The sequence below is a fragment of the Microcebus murinus genome, chromosome 14 (genome assembly GCF_040939455.1).
Source record: "Microcebus murinus isolate Inina chromosome 14, M.murinus_Inina_mat1.0, whole genome shotgun sequence".
NCBI lineage: Eukaryota > Metazoa > Chordata > Mammalia > Primates > Cheirogaleidae > Microcebus > Microcebus murinus.
Window position 1 is genome coordinate 45823128 of NC_134117.1, and position 15172 is coordinate 45838299.

Below are 15172 nucleotides of genomic sequence, written 5' to 3' on the forward strand. Positions count from 1 at the left end.
AAGAGAACAGCATCAAGGCAGGGGAACCACTGGTTGGCAACCAATGGCATAGATTTCCCTGCGCTTTTAGCATTTGGTGGTCACCATCAACTATATATTCTTTTTTCTTGCCTTCCTTCCCCTCTTCCACTTACAAGTTTAAACTTATAAGGAGAACTTTAAAGGAGAACTGGGGCTTTGGTGTTTATTCATGCTTGGGCTCTGAAGTAGTTATTTTGATTAATGTTTGAATATTAACTCTGCTGCTTACTTAGCTTTGTGGCCGTAGGCAAATAATTTAACCTCTAAACCTCAGTTTCCCCATCTAAAAAATAAGGTCATTGTGACATGTAAGATAAAAAGGGTGTAGCACAGTAAACTGGCACAGATGAGGGGCTCTATAATTAATTCTATTGCTTTTTCTTAACACTTTCTTCTCCAGTGACTTTTTGTGTTCTTCCTGTGTTTTTTCCCTTCTGTTTGTTATCCTCTTGTGGTCTTTACTGACTTACTCTCCCAGCATTGCTTAAGACCAAAGTTGTTGACCACTGATTTAGACTGCTTATTTCCTCTTTGGGCAAAGAGGAACTTCACTTTTACATATAAAGGCATCTTTTTCTTTCATTTGAGCATAATGCTGATTTTCGCAGTCCTGTTTTATGCCTTAATGTGACAACTTCCTGATTTCTTTAAACCTAGAACTTAACTCTTGCAACAAACCTAGGTGATGTATTTTAATTGGCACAAAGAGACTAAATAACTCCAGTAACTGACTGTGCCTTTCATGTGACTCTGGTTCGTGATGAGCTGTGCTGTGTTTTGGGAATAACATGTATATTTTCTTGCAGTTTGAGTTTAACAATCAACAGTTTCCTGACATCTTTTGGTAGATGTCAGGCGGTAATACTTAGGCTATGGCAGTCTGATTGTCATGTGCACATTTAGAGAAAATTATTAAGCTAACGGTTTTCCTTCTAAATCCAAATAATTTTTAATAGTATTCTGTATGTGCTCTTACACTCCCCAATTTTGTGAACTCACAAGGACTAGTCATTTGACGTGCGATAATGCTGAATAATACATCTGTTGTGTTACTTTCCTAACGTATGATCTAAGTTGTGTTGCCATTGTCTTAGGTTTTCCTTAACGTTAAAACCTTTCTTTTGTTTGTCTGATATTTTTTTTTTTGAGTTATAGAATATACTGTTACTAATAAAAAATTAAACAGGAAACCCACAGGGGACAAAAGGATGTGTAGATGGTTAAGCTTGATGTCACACGTATAAACAAGAGTATTTATAGCAAGGTTTATGTTTAAAATTGCGTTTAGCACTGAGTTTATGAAGGAACATGAAAAAGAAGCCCAATTTCTTCATTCCATCAAGAGATTTAAGGGGTTTTGATCTTCTTGGATTCTAAAAATAGTGTCCATAATCTACCTTTTTTGCAAATGATTTCAGAAGAAATTGGTTTATAGTAAATATTCAAAGTACTTGCAGGTGGTTTGGCTTGGAAAAATCTGTATTAGTGGTTTTTCAATCTGGCTGCTCATGAGACTTACTAGGGGAATTTAAAAAACAATACTGATTGCTGAGTCCAGCTCCCCCAGATTTTTCATTCAGTAGGACTGGGGCAAGGCCAAGGAATGTGTACTGATAAAAGGCTTCCTAGGTGATTCTGATTTTATTTACTTATTTATTTACTTTTGGTCCTAGTTCAGAGATGGCTCTATGATCAGTGCTGAGGCATTAACTGTGTTGATTGCGAGGCTCTCCTCTGGAGGGCAAGAAACACCATATACCTTAAAAAATTTTAAATGTAAAATACCCCTTTAAGGATAGAATTTAGGGCCTTGAAATTCTACTCAGCCGGTATGAACTGCGGGGAATTTGAGACAAATAGCTTTTGTAATTGGAATGCACACTGTGTTGTAATAATGTGGAAAGAGAAACAAAAACTTTCCTTAATGTAATGAGTTTCCATTATCTGCCTGATCTAAGGTTTGCTTCTACATTGTCAGGATTTATATTGGGGAGACAGGGGGTGTCATCTTCTGTAAACACCCCTGTCCAGGCAACTTTCCCTTGAGCCTCTTTCTTTCTGTCTGTAACATCAAAATATTTATTGTCTGTACTTTTCTTTCTACACAGTGGTTTTCTTATCTCCCCTTCTCTTGGTCACACTGAAACCACCTCCAATACCACATTGTTAATGGAAGTTCACACACTTATTGGGTTTTTTCCTTCTGTAAACCCTTACAACTCTTCATTGTTCTTACCGAAGAATGAAGATGAACTGTGAGATTACTTAAGACCCTCCCTTTTTTTCTGGTGGAAGTAAGTAAAGAACGGAAAGATCTCACCTTTCTATGGATAAAAGAAAACCCCAACATGTTATTTTTTTAACTGAGTTGTTTCATCATGTTAAAAATCAATAACGACAAAATAATTAAGCTGACTCTTAAAAGAAGGGATTTTAAAATATAAAAGCCAATTAAAGAATTCTTCTTGGTTAATGTTTAAGTAGAATAAGCTCCCTTTAATCCCAGTTTGTGTCACTTCCTGTTTCTCTCTGAGTAGTAAAAAAAACAAGAATGTTCTCACAAATGTGTGTCTGCCAACAAATTAATACTCTACCAAGAGAAACTCTGCCCCAAATGCCAGCTTCCAATAACTGCTCTGATTCAAATCACAACTCTTGTTTTTTATCCTCTGCCCTTTTGAAGAAACACATTTGGACAATATTTGAGGATCTCAATGTTTGCTTTTTAAAAAGTCTCTCAAGTTTTCATTTAAGACTAGATGGTTGATGACTAAAAACTACAGATCTGGATAGTGGAAAAACTAATAATCTTAAAAAACACTTCTGAGATGTGGTGAAATACATTCATCCTCTTCCCTCCTCTTTTGTCTTTTTCAAAGAAAGAAAGCTCAATATGAAACCAATGCAAATTATGACTTTACTCAAGTGAGATGTTTTACCTTCTTTCAGACTGTTTCATACTGAAGTTTATAAAAAAAAAATAAAGAAAAACAACTATGTTAAAATAGAAGGGTTAAAGAATGTATTATTCATAAGCATAAGAACACAAGAACCTGTTTTTCCAGAAGAATCAGGTTGATTAAATCATTCACGACACAAGCCTCTAGTTATTTATTTTTGTCTTTAGAATTATAGTACTTAGCTTTTGTAATAAAGTGGACTTGATACCCATATTTGGTATGGCAGTTGAAAGTAGTCAAATGAAGAATTATTTCATTTTACAAAATTTTTAGCAACTAAGGAATATAAACACTATCAGTTAAACAGAGCAAACTTGCATTTTTTTACTCCTTGGGCTATAGTTTGCAAAAAAGAAAAAAAATCAAATTATTTTATATAACACTGCTTCTTACAAAGTTCCTTTAAGTGAAGTATGAAGGCTGCAGTGTAAGCTTTATTGGCCTATAAATATGTCATTATAGTTGGACTACATTTATATGCTTTGGATTGTTGTTTAAGCCAAGAAAATATGTCTCTACAGGTTGACTTTTTATTGAAACCCTTTGAGGCATACAACAGAATGTATTTTAGGCCAAGGTTATTAAAACAGCATTTTCATTTTTCTGCAGCAGACTCATTGTCAATTATGCTGCCACCAACTGTCTGTGGATGGGCAGTTATGAATGGTTTCATCTCCAAATGTGTCTTTGGAACGAGAAAGAAAACATAAGAGGGGTCTGAGCTGGACTAGAGAAAAGACGAAAAGGTTGTGTGTATGCGTCTGGCAGAATTTAATGACTCAGTTCACATTCTGTTTCTGAAGTCCCATCAATCTGAGAATGAGTGGCTTCCCCTCTCTGGGGGGACTTGAACTGTACTTTTTGGGAGAAGACAGCATGGTGGGGTTGAAAGGGCAGCGATGGGATGAATGACAAGGAGAATCCTGGCTCCGCCTGTGGATCTGTCACTCACTGGAAAAGTCATTGAAAGTCTCTGTACATTTATACTTTCAGGTTCCTTGTATGTAAACTGGGCAATATATGTACTTTGCTGGATCTCATTGGATTTTTGAGATCAACTGAAAACAAATTAGTTAACACCTAGGGATGCATTTGTGATATTGAAGTCTAAATGGTAGCATTATCACTGTATTATCAGGAGAAGGTTCTAGATGATAGCGAGCTCTGTGGCACAGTGTTAGCTTATTTGTCCCTTTTGAATGTCCCTAATCAAAGACATGTGCTATTGATTTAGGGCAGGGTTTACTCTCATTATTGTCTGCCTCAATAGAAAACTGTAATAAAAGTCCTTCACTCGCTTGTTTTCATATATATATAAAACATCATATGTTTTCTATGATAAATAAATATATTATTTCAACATCTATTTATTTTAAATAATAAATATATGGTATATAATTATATAATATTTTATATATTTCTATAACATATATTTATGTTTTATATAACTTTTCTCCTCCTCAAAATTCTGTCAAAAAAAGCTTAACCATGAGTGGCCAGTGATCTCTCAGGTACTCTTGGTTAAAAATTGACTAGGGTCTTTGCTTGGAAATTCTGGAGGCCTTGTATTTTAAATGATTGCTTCAGATTGCTTTCTGAAGCAATCTGTCTATGATATGCCAAGCAGCTTCCTAGGTGGTGGACATGGAAAAGATTCTCACTCTTTGTTGAAGAAAACAGGTTAAATGTCTCTCATAAGAAGAATGCTAAAGTGCTGACATTTTGTCATAAGATTTTTCACCTGGACATCTAATGAATTTATTAGGATTGAAAGCATGTTTCTTACTAGGGCAACCTTTCCTCCTTTCCTCCTCCCTCCCTTCCTTTCCTCCTTCCTTCCTTCCTTCCTTCCTTCCTTCCTTCCTTCCTTCCTTCCTTCCTTCCTTCCTTCCTTCCTTCCTTCCCTCCCTCCCTCCCTCCCTCCCTCCCTCCCTCCCTCCCTCCCTCCCTCCCTCCCTCCCTTCCTTCCTTCCTTCCTTCCTTCCTTCCTTCCTTCCCTATTTAAATTTTGTATATATATCAAAGAGTCTTTTGAGGGCATTTGTTGCTTATATTTTAAGTTCAATTACTGGTCTAACTATACCATTTTCCTTAACACTGAAACTTGAGGAGTTTCTTAGATGATATACTGTTGCCTTATGCTAGTCATGAACATCGTGCGGAATCCCTACAGAACAGCCTCCGCTCTAAAACAAATTTGTCCTTTATAGTATCATTAAGTTCAAAATAGAAATCAATTACATATGGAATTTATCAAAAATTTGTAAAGATACTTTCCAAAGGATTTTCTCACAAGGCCCCCTCACAGTATTGTTGTGTTCACCGTGTAATCACAGCAGAATTAACATTGGAGAAGCATGCTCTCCAACTGCCAGCATGGCTCTGTCTTCAAGAGGTTGTCTCACGCCATTGTAAAGTGACAACCTTATAGGAGGGCCTTTAAATGGAGCAAGTTCACACTTCCAAGCATCTACATCCAAGCCATTCAGAGTTTTACAACAGTTTGTTAACAGGATATTTTCTAAGAAACTGGGAACACGTAAGGAATAAGATTATTCATTTCATGTGAAATTGAAAATTCAGCTTGACCATCGAATCAAATAGTTGAAAATTGGCTTAAAATAATGACAGAACGAGCGGGTAAAAATTGTCTCACATAAGTAACATTTATTTACGTTCTCTACACTCAGCCATCTCAGCTATTCCTGCAGAAATAGGAAAAAAAGTGAAATTAGAACTTTCAGTGCTGTTTTTAGTGCCCAGGTTAACCAATATTTTTACCTCTAGGATGAACAAAATAAGAAACTCGTGCTTCTTTGGAGTTTGTCATAGAATTGTCAGGTTGAAAGGGGCCTTGAGGGACATTAGTCCCATTGATATTTTCTCCTTCTTTTCTTTGTAAACAGTCTTCCAGTTCTCTCCTTTCAGCTCTTCCCCAAGATGCGGTTTCGAAATTCCTCACCATCCTCGTTAATCGTCTTAGAACACACTTGGGATGATACTGTACCCCAGTTTACTCATTTCTATTGCAGGACCTCCTTTTTGCTAAGAATCCTAGAGCCAGAGTGGGAGGAGTGACTTCTAGTGAAATAGAGGCCATGGCACATCCATCACGCACAAACAGAGCTCCAAGGAGCTGGCTTGGCAACTTCCAGATATGAGGGGACACTAGCAAAGCTATTAGACTCTCTTCCCTGGAGCTGTATGGCCTTGGCTTTTGTATACCTCAGAGCAAAAAGGGGAAAACGTTATTCCACCACTACACCCCCGAAGTTCAGTTACCTGTTTCTTTGTTTTGGTTTGATATTTCTACACAATAGAGTTAAGAGCAGCCTGTTATCTGATGAACATCATTGTTAATTAATATGGCGGCCACTGTGACTCAATATCTGTGTCGTGGTGCCTCCTGCTGCCCTGGCTCCTGTAGTTTTATACTGCAGCATTTAGGGGAGGACTTCCCTAAACCGGTTTTTGCCAACAGTAATGACCCACAGTTGAAGATCAGTTTGGTGTCCAGCTTGTTTAAGCTACTCCAACCAAATAAAATAAAGACTCACAAGTCTTCCCTAAATTATCCTATGTGGCAGTTTAATTCATACCCTCCTCCTAGACTTCAGCTGTTCTTGTTTTTGTTTGCTGTTTCTGGCACTTTTTTTTTTTTGGATCAGGTACTTCATGGCCATGTCTACGATAAAAGACCAAGATGAAGACAGCAACTGTCCTACTTTTGTGTTCGTTTCATTGATGAGAACATGCTAGTTTTCCAATGAACTGTGTGTGTGGATAACCATCTGATGAGAAGATAGTCAAAGATGAAAGAATGAATTCAGTCGTGGTCTGATTCCCTTGCTAAATTTAGTCTCATGCTACATACCTTGGGTCCACTGGAAAAAATGTCTTTTACACAGTCTTGGCTTTATACAAGCTCATGTATTTCCACTATCACAGGTAGATTAGCACTGGGTGGTAGCAGTGGGTCTGCTGTGAAGGACAAACCTGATTGGTCCGCAGTGGTCTTTGAAATATCTTTTGAAAATGCAACGTTGACTCTGTCCCTCAGATGTGCTTTTAAAATAAGGATTGATTCAAGAGTTCCCCTTTCAGTTGGAGGTGTATGATGCTCTTCTCGTCTTATCATAACTCTGACTTGTTTTGGTTTGCCTCCTACCTCTTATCTCATTAGCCACCACACGATTACCCACAGTAGGCCATTATTATTGCTGTTACCACAATAGCATCACCTTGGAACACAAAGCACATACATGTGAAACGAGGTGGCTTTTTCCAAAGGTTTTGTGAGCCGATGTTTGATTTGGGCATTTAGTCTCAATACTGTCTAATATTGACACCGATCCTTCTGAACTGCTCATGTGTCTGCTAGAGCACTTGAAATGTGAAGTTCTATTGCAAAATGTTAATTTCCCTAAATGTCAAAGACTCACTCCTCTTCTCTCCTCTAACATTATGTGTTTAAATCTGTAGTTTATACAGGTCACTGCAGAGGAAAGCTGAGGTTTGGACTTTTAGCCCATTTGAATAAATATATTTATTTAGGACAGATTGGAATAATAGTGGGTTTTCAAAGGCTTTATGAAGTGCTTCATGCACAGTAGGGGCTGAGCAAATAGTGCTGCCGATTTGGGGTTTTCCTGGTTGCCTAACTGTGTGTTTTCTTTTAGTGTGCTTGAAAGAAGTGGCGTTGCTTCTTTCTTCTCTAAACTCCCAGAGCTCTGCCTTGCCTAGAACTCTCTTCTTTTGGACCTTCCCACTTGCTTTGAATTTTTAACCATTTTTACTGTCTTTTATACTTCTGACCTTTAAACACTGGCTTTTAGCTTGTTGGACCTCCCTCTTTTAGATAACTTCATGTCTACTGAATAAGATACAAATGTTGTAGGCAAACATCCAGTAAACTGTTTCGTCCCAGCCTCCTTTTTATTTCTTTTTTATTAAATAACTTTCATTATTGTTATTATTATTATTATTTGACACAGAGTCTCACTCTGTTGCCCAGGCTAGATTGCTGTGGCATCAGCCTAGGTCACAGCAACCTCAAACTCCTGGGATCAAGCGATCCTCCTCCCTCAGCCTCCCAAGTAGCTGGGACTACAGGCACGCGCCACCTTGCCCGGCTAATTTTTTCTATTTTTAGTTGTTTGGCTAATTTCTTTCTATATATAGTAGAGACGGGTCTCACTCTTGCTCAGGCTGGTCTCGAACTCCTGAGCTCAAGCAATCCTCCTGCCTTGGCCTCCCAAAGTGCTAGAATTACAGGCATGAGCCACCGCGCCTGGCCCTGTTATTTATTTATTTATTTTTTACTACTAATGTTATCCATGTTCATTTTGGGAAATGTAGGCAATACAGACAAACAAAAGGCAGAAAAGTATATGTTGCTTATTTTCCTCCCACCCAGAAGTAAGTTCTGTTAGCGTTTATATATGTGCCAATGAATATGAATGCGTGCATTGGCGAGAATTTATATGCATTCACTTTTTCCCCATAAAAATAAAATCTAGTGTTTGGGAACCTACCCCCACCCCCCCTCCACTTAGTTTTGTATAGAGGTATTGTAAATATGCCTCCATGTTGTAAAATATCCTACACTATTTTTGGATTTCTTTTTTTTTTGGCTACAGAATGTTTCATTACAGAGGTGTTTCATACTTTAATTATTATTGGACATTTCAGTTGCTTCTGATTTCCACAAACTCAATGAAATTCTTGTAGCTATGCACATATCCATGACTGTTTCCTTAAACACTTGTAGTAGGGAGGGGGGTGGGATTGCTGGCTTAAAGCGTACACAGAGTGTAGACATGGCCTATCCTCCTCCCTTATCTCCTCTCCGTATGAAAACCTTCTGCCCTAGTCTAACTAGTCTAACTGCCTGGTCTTCTTTCTCTTCGACCGCCTACATCCACTCCTCTGCCTTGCAAACTCTCCAGTATGTTTTGAGTGCCTCATGCCTTTCCACTCTTGGAATGGTCCTCCTTCTAGGACTCTCACCTGTGGGAATTCTCCCTTTCCTTTTAGACTCAGCTTAAGTCCCTGAAATCCCTTCTTTGCCATCGAGCTCATAGGATAGGATTTGCCTCGCTTTATTGTGAGCTCTTATCTTATCACACTTAATGTCTCTACCACGTTATTGAACACCTTATTCTACAACTACCGGTATAATGCAGTGTCTTTTTTTCACGTGTTTGGCTTATCTTCCAAGTAACAATCTTAAGTCTATATAGCGTCGGCACTCTGACTTCAAAGCTATACTTAGTAGGTTAAGTAAACACGCGGCTTTTATGATCAGCTTCTTCTGAAATCTCTGAAGTTCTCTGTCCTGCGACTACTTGCAACGCTTATGCGTATTTCAGAGTTGATTTGACTTCTGTTCCGGCACTTCCTAGGGACACTCTTTTGGTGGAGAGCCTGTCCCCTTGGTACCTGGTAAGAGAAGCAGACGTACTTGGGATATTCAGTTGCTAACCAATTTTTGGTCTAATTAATAAACCATTTGTCACTCCTTCTGGAAAACTCAAGAACTTTTGAACATACTTGAATCTCATGTTAGTCTGAGAATCGTAGGTGGCGTTATTAAGAACCTGTGTGTGGGGACATTTTATATGTTACTATGGTGCCTATTAATGCCTATCTTCCACAAGGGAAGCTGTTTCATGTTTCAGGATTATAGCAGTGACAAAAATGCGCAGGGAAATAAACAAATCCAGACTGGACTTGCCCTGCCTTATCTTTTTTATTGTCGGCTTGTTTGTAATCTGTCTCTTTTTTAGGTGACAGGTTCTTAGGGAGATGGTTTTAGCACGACATCCAGTGCTTCTTATTCAAGGCAATTGCACTGTTTTAATCCTCACCTCCCTTAAAATGGTTACTTGCTAATCATGGTGGAGGATATTTTCCACCTTCTAACTGCTCATTCTACTTCTTTGGTTCACAAAGAAAGTATTCTATTAGGCCCTACAAAAACAATGCTTCATGCCTGGCCTATTCTCTCAATAAGAAATAAAACATTGTTTTCATAGCAGTGCTGATAATAAGGCAGAGTTCAAAGCATGATGAAACGTATACTTTTCTAGCAGAGAAAAACCTATAGTTACCTGGCTAATTAACTACCACGTGATGGCTATGTGTATAAATATAGGTTTTTCACTTGTGCAGCCTCTGTGTTGGTTTCTTTCTTTCTTTTTTTTTTAATTGAAAATATTTGCGTAGTTCCCATTGGTTTGTATTAATGTTTTCAATCAAAGATGTAGAAGAATGAGCCAGTGTGGAAGCCACCATCTTAGGATGGCTTCTTTTTGACCACTGTACCTTGGTAGTCAGTTACCTTGCAGTGGAAAGAGCCTAGACTTTAAAGCAAGACGGATCTAGATTCAAATCCTTGCTCCATAAACTGTATGCCCTTAAAAACTTTAATTCTGCTTTAATTGCTCGTCTGTAAACTAATAACACCCGTCTCACAGGACTGGGGAAGATTAGATTAGATAGTGTGTACAGGGCACCAAGCATACAGTAGGAGCACGTAGTCAACAATATTAGTTTCCTTTCCTCTTTCCTTTAGAAAAGTAAACCTTATAAAATGCTATTACATTCCCCAAGAAAATAAACATAAAAAGAAGACCAAGATACAGGTAACAGTAGTATGTGATTTCATTCTATTTAATTCACAAACATTGGAATTATCTATTAGAAGGTACTGAAATTGATTCAGGATTAAATAAGCCATGCTCCCAATTCTCTAGGGGTCCAGAAAACCTTGAGGGTTTTATTTGGAAATGCTTTTTAATGTGATTGTCTTCAAATTTAATTTTCTGTGCTAGAATTTACCTAAAGTGTGGATTGTCTTGCACACCATCTGCTTTTTACTTCCTCTGATCACTTTTAGATCATAGTTAACAGCTGATCCTAGTTGGCTAGAAAGTTTGGTGCCCGAGATTCAGAAGGTTGCTTTGAAAGATCCCACGTAAAATGTGAGTTACTGGCCTCCTCTGATGTGTCTCTGGCTGTGAAGTGGCTTATTGGGGTTTATTGCATGTGGATAGGTAGGTGTGTGAATATGCCTGTGTGTTTGTGGCATGGTCTATACTGGAAATCGCTGTTGCCCTTGGGGCGTCTATTTATTCCAAAATGAACCAAAGCACACAGATATGCCCATGATTTTGTACATCGTTTTCTCTTGGAGGTTATGAGTAAGAATTTTCAATGTATGTTAGAATAGCCTGCATTATGCTGCAGTAACAAAATCTCCAAAATCAATGGCTTGACACAAAAAAGACTTATTTCTTGTTTATGCGCAGTTCATTGTAATGTACCTCTACAGGACAGTTTCCTCTTCTGTGGAGCCTTTGCGTTGGGCCTCCTCACCAACACATGCTTCTGCTCACATAGGAAAGGGAAAAATGAGGTGGAGAGTTGAGGACTAGCAATGAAATGTTTACACATTAGTAACAAGCAGTAACATGCATCACTTCTACTCACACTTCATTAATCAATGAAGCTCTGAATTTCATGGCCATGTCTTACTTCGAGGAGGTAAGAGTATATAATCCTACAGCATTCTTAGAAGGAGAAGGGAATTAGATGGTAACATTAGTAATATCTCACACATGCATTTAGGATAATGAAAAGTATTATGGGATCATAAAATCTCAGGGTTGAAAGGAACTACAGATAGTCTAGTTACAAGATTCTAATGTGACATCTTTCCTGCACTTGCTACATCTTAAATCTTCTCTGCAGAAATCTTGATTAGTTGACTTTCTAATATTTACAATGATTGGGAACTCATTACTCTATGAAGCAGTCCTATTCCATCTTTGACCTCTTTGTTAGGAATTCTTACTTTTTAAATATTAAATTTGAATGTGTGGTTTATAGTATAAACAATTGCATTACCTGTGTACTATTATCCCTAGTTCTAGTCTTGTAACAACATAGAATAAGTAAAATTTTTCTTGTTCTTGATAGCATTTCAAATATTTGAAAATATTGCCAGGCCTTCTCACCACTTTCTGTCCCCACTCTCAATTTTCCCTTCTATGGGTCAAACACCAATATCCCCAGTTCTACATTCCTTATGGAGTGTGTGTGATCTCTCATTCCTTCACCTTTCTGGTGGCCCTTATCTTAAGAAATCTAAGTTGTCCCCTCTACTCTCAAAATATAACTACATTTGTCTTTATTTAAAGAAAAGGTGATACTTCAGTCTGTTTCAATCTGTTTTCCCCCTTAATATTACTTTTTATACAATACATGTAAAAATTTAAGTAAAAATCTTTCTTCACCTCCTTTCCAATTCTAGTCTTCCTCCCAGAAGTAGCACAATGCTGACAGCTGGTGTTTATTCCTCCAGTTATCTCTGTGTATGTGTGTGTGTGTGTGTGTGTGTGTGTGTATTTGTGTATAAATTGTTTTGCACTCAAAGACAGGATCTTACTGTGTGTGTTATTTTGCAACTTGCTTTTGTCAGTGTTTAACACTAGCCTGGAGCTCTGCTGTCCAGTGTGGTAGCCACTAGCCACAAATAGCTGTGAAATGTGGCCACTGCAACTGAGAGTCTGAGTTTTTCATTTTATTTAATTTTAATTTCAGTTTAAAATTAAAAACAGAAGCAGTGTAAAATTTTTTTTGTTAAACATAACTTTATTGTTTTGGTAGGACTACATATCACTTTGTTGAATATTTAGCATGCAAATTGGATATACTATAAGTGCAAAATACACATTGGATTTCAAACAGCATAAGAGAGAATATATATCACACTAATAATTTTTATCATGATGACATATTGAAATAATAGTTTTGACATGTCAGATCAAATAAAATATATTATTGAAATTAATTTGACCTTTTCCTTTACATTTTTTAATGTGGCTACTAGAAAATTTTAAATAAGATATGTGTGGCCCACTTTATATTTATATTGGACGGTGCTTATCTAGAGAGATCTGGACTGGTGTGATGTTTAGCCCCAGTCTTTTATTTTGAAGTAGAATCACTATTTTATGCACTGAGTGCTTTAATAAGGCCAGGAACTATATTTGCTGTGGAAGGGATATGAAGATGAAAGAGACCCATTCCCTGCCCTCAAGAACTCACAGTTTTAGCAGGGCAGATAGATAGAGCTATGTAAAGGTTAGCCAACTCATGGATGAAGGTTTAAGTAAAGCGTCCCTGAAGCTTGGAAGAAGGTTCTGTAAGTACATGTCTTGCCCACGTGCAAATTTGTAAATGCTTGAAGAGCAGGAATCACGACCCCTGTTTCTTTGGCAGTAGTCTCACATCCATGATTATTGAATAAATTAGGAGATTCCTATCCCATGTGCTCTTTCTGTGCTTCCAGGATATTACTAGAAATGAAGAATCTCATGATCATCTCTGACTTAGATCTTCTTTTTGAAGGGCCTATTCATTCCACTAGGAACTTGGACTTAGTTCAAACTTGGCTTTCCAAATAGAAATCCTGTGCTTGATGTTAAATACTGACCTTTCATTGTCTCTGATAAATGCATAGCGATTCATATTGAGACTGTCTGGCTAACAGAAGAAATACCTATATTGTGTATTCTTAGTTGAAATTCCTAATATTCTGCCAAAGCTCTAGCACTTCCATCCAGAACATGTTCTGAGAAGTTGAAGGGATGATAATTAAGCTTAAGCTTAAGGCTCTTTCTTGATTTATTTGGATTTATTGAGTTTCATATGTTTCATAACTGTGTAGACTCTCCATGCCTACCAGTGTGTGCTTTGGCAATGAAAGGCTATCATTGAATCTCAAAATGGTAAGTTTTTATCCTCTCGTTGGGTGTCCTTGATTTATCACTGCAATCTTTTCATATCATATTCTTTGGGTATAACCCACAAGTTAAGAAAAAAAAAAAGTTTGTGATTTTAGATTGCAAATGACAGGACTCTTTCATGAAAATGTTAACTTACACCTTTCTGCCTAGTTACATTATTTGTGGTTACAAATGGGGCTAATGTGGTTAATCAAATCAATATATATAAAGGAGTTTCTCCCAAAGTCAGCGTTCATGGTGGATCTCAAAAAATCGTAGAATTCAGCCTGGGCAGAGCTTCATGGCTGAATAAAACTTCTGTTATATCTCTGTCATGCAAGTGAAGGTAGGGATAGTCCTAGACTCTGTGCTACCCATAGTGGGCTCAAGGTGTGGCAAAACCTGTCCTGCTGATCACCATCCCTCCCCCATCTCCAAAAAACTAAAACTTAGGCTTTATGTCGAGTACCTGATGTTCTGCTGGGAAATAATCAGAGCCCTGGGTTCTTAATTAAGAATCAATGGGTAAATTTTTGTAGGGATGCTACCTCTCCCCCCCCCCCCCGCCCATATCTGCATGCAGAATTCTGTGTATGAATACAAACTTTCTCACAAGTTTCCATAGAATTGTGGTTATCACGTTCACTTGACACATTTTCTTGGGAGACCATTGATGGCATTCATCTGATTCCCAAAGAAGTCTGTGATGATAAAAAGGTTATGAGATAACTTTTAAAATGCCTATCAGTTACTTCTCTCCCCAAAAAGCCACTCAGGCATCTCAGCTAAGATTTATTTATTATATATTCCTAGTATCCAAGCACACATGATAGGCAGGACAGGTAGTTGAATTCACCAGGTCTAGTGGTGTTTAATCTTTGAAGGGTTGCATAGATGATTTTGGGAATTAAAGGATGCTATGAACTTTCCACTCAGAAAATTTTTACATCCACAAAATCTGAGTGGCATTTGAGACTATTTCATAAACCGCACCCCCCTCCCCTGCCAAAATTGGTCTGTGTACTCTTGGCTAGGGACTGCTGTTTGATTCCCTTTAAGAGGAGAAGACCATCATGCTGTGAAGAAGGAAAACAAGGATGACATGTGTGTCCACCCATGAGGTTGATGGGATTCTACTTTCAGGCAGAGTTTCTGGTTTTCATGCCCATGTGGGAAGGAAGGCCATGCCTATCTCATCTCATATATTTTTCTTTTATATTGTCAAATTATAAATCTTGACACAGGAATGGACAATAGGTAATACTCATTCTCTACTGTTTGGACAGTCTGGATACATTGTGTGCATGTCTTCCTTAGTTACTTCCTCTGTCCAGTGCTCCAAGGAAGCTTGCAACAGTGGGAAGCCCTTTGAAAACTCCTTTTGGTAAAGTAGAACAC

The 15172-nt window shown here is 37.8% G+C and overlaps 1 protein-coding gene across 3 annotated transcripts in view; it reads left to right on the forward strand.

Moving 5' to 3' along the window:
• The window catches only part of ARID5B (AT-rich interaction domain 5B), a 179556-nt gene that overhangs the window by 32882 nt on the left and 131502 nt on the right, over positions 1-15172 (forward strand). The gene's annotated exons all lie outside the window — the stretch shown is intronic.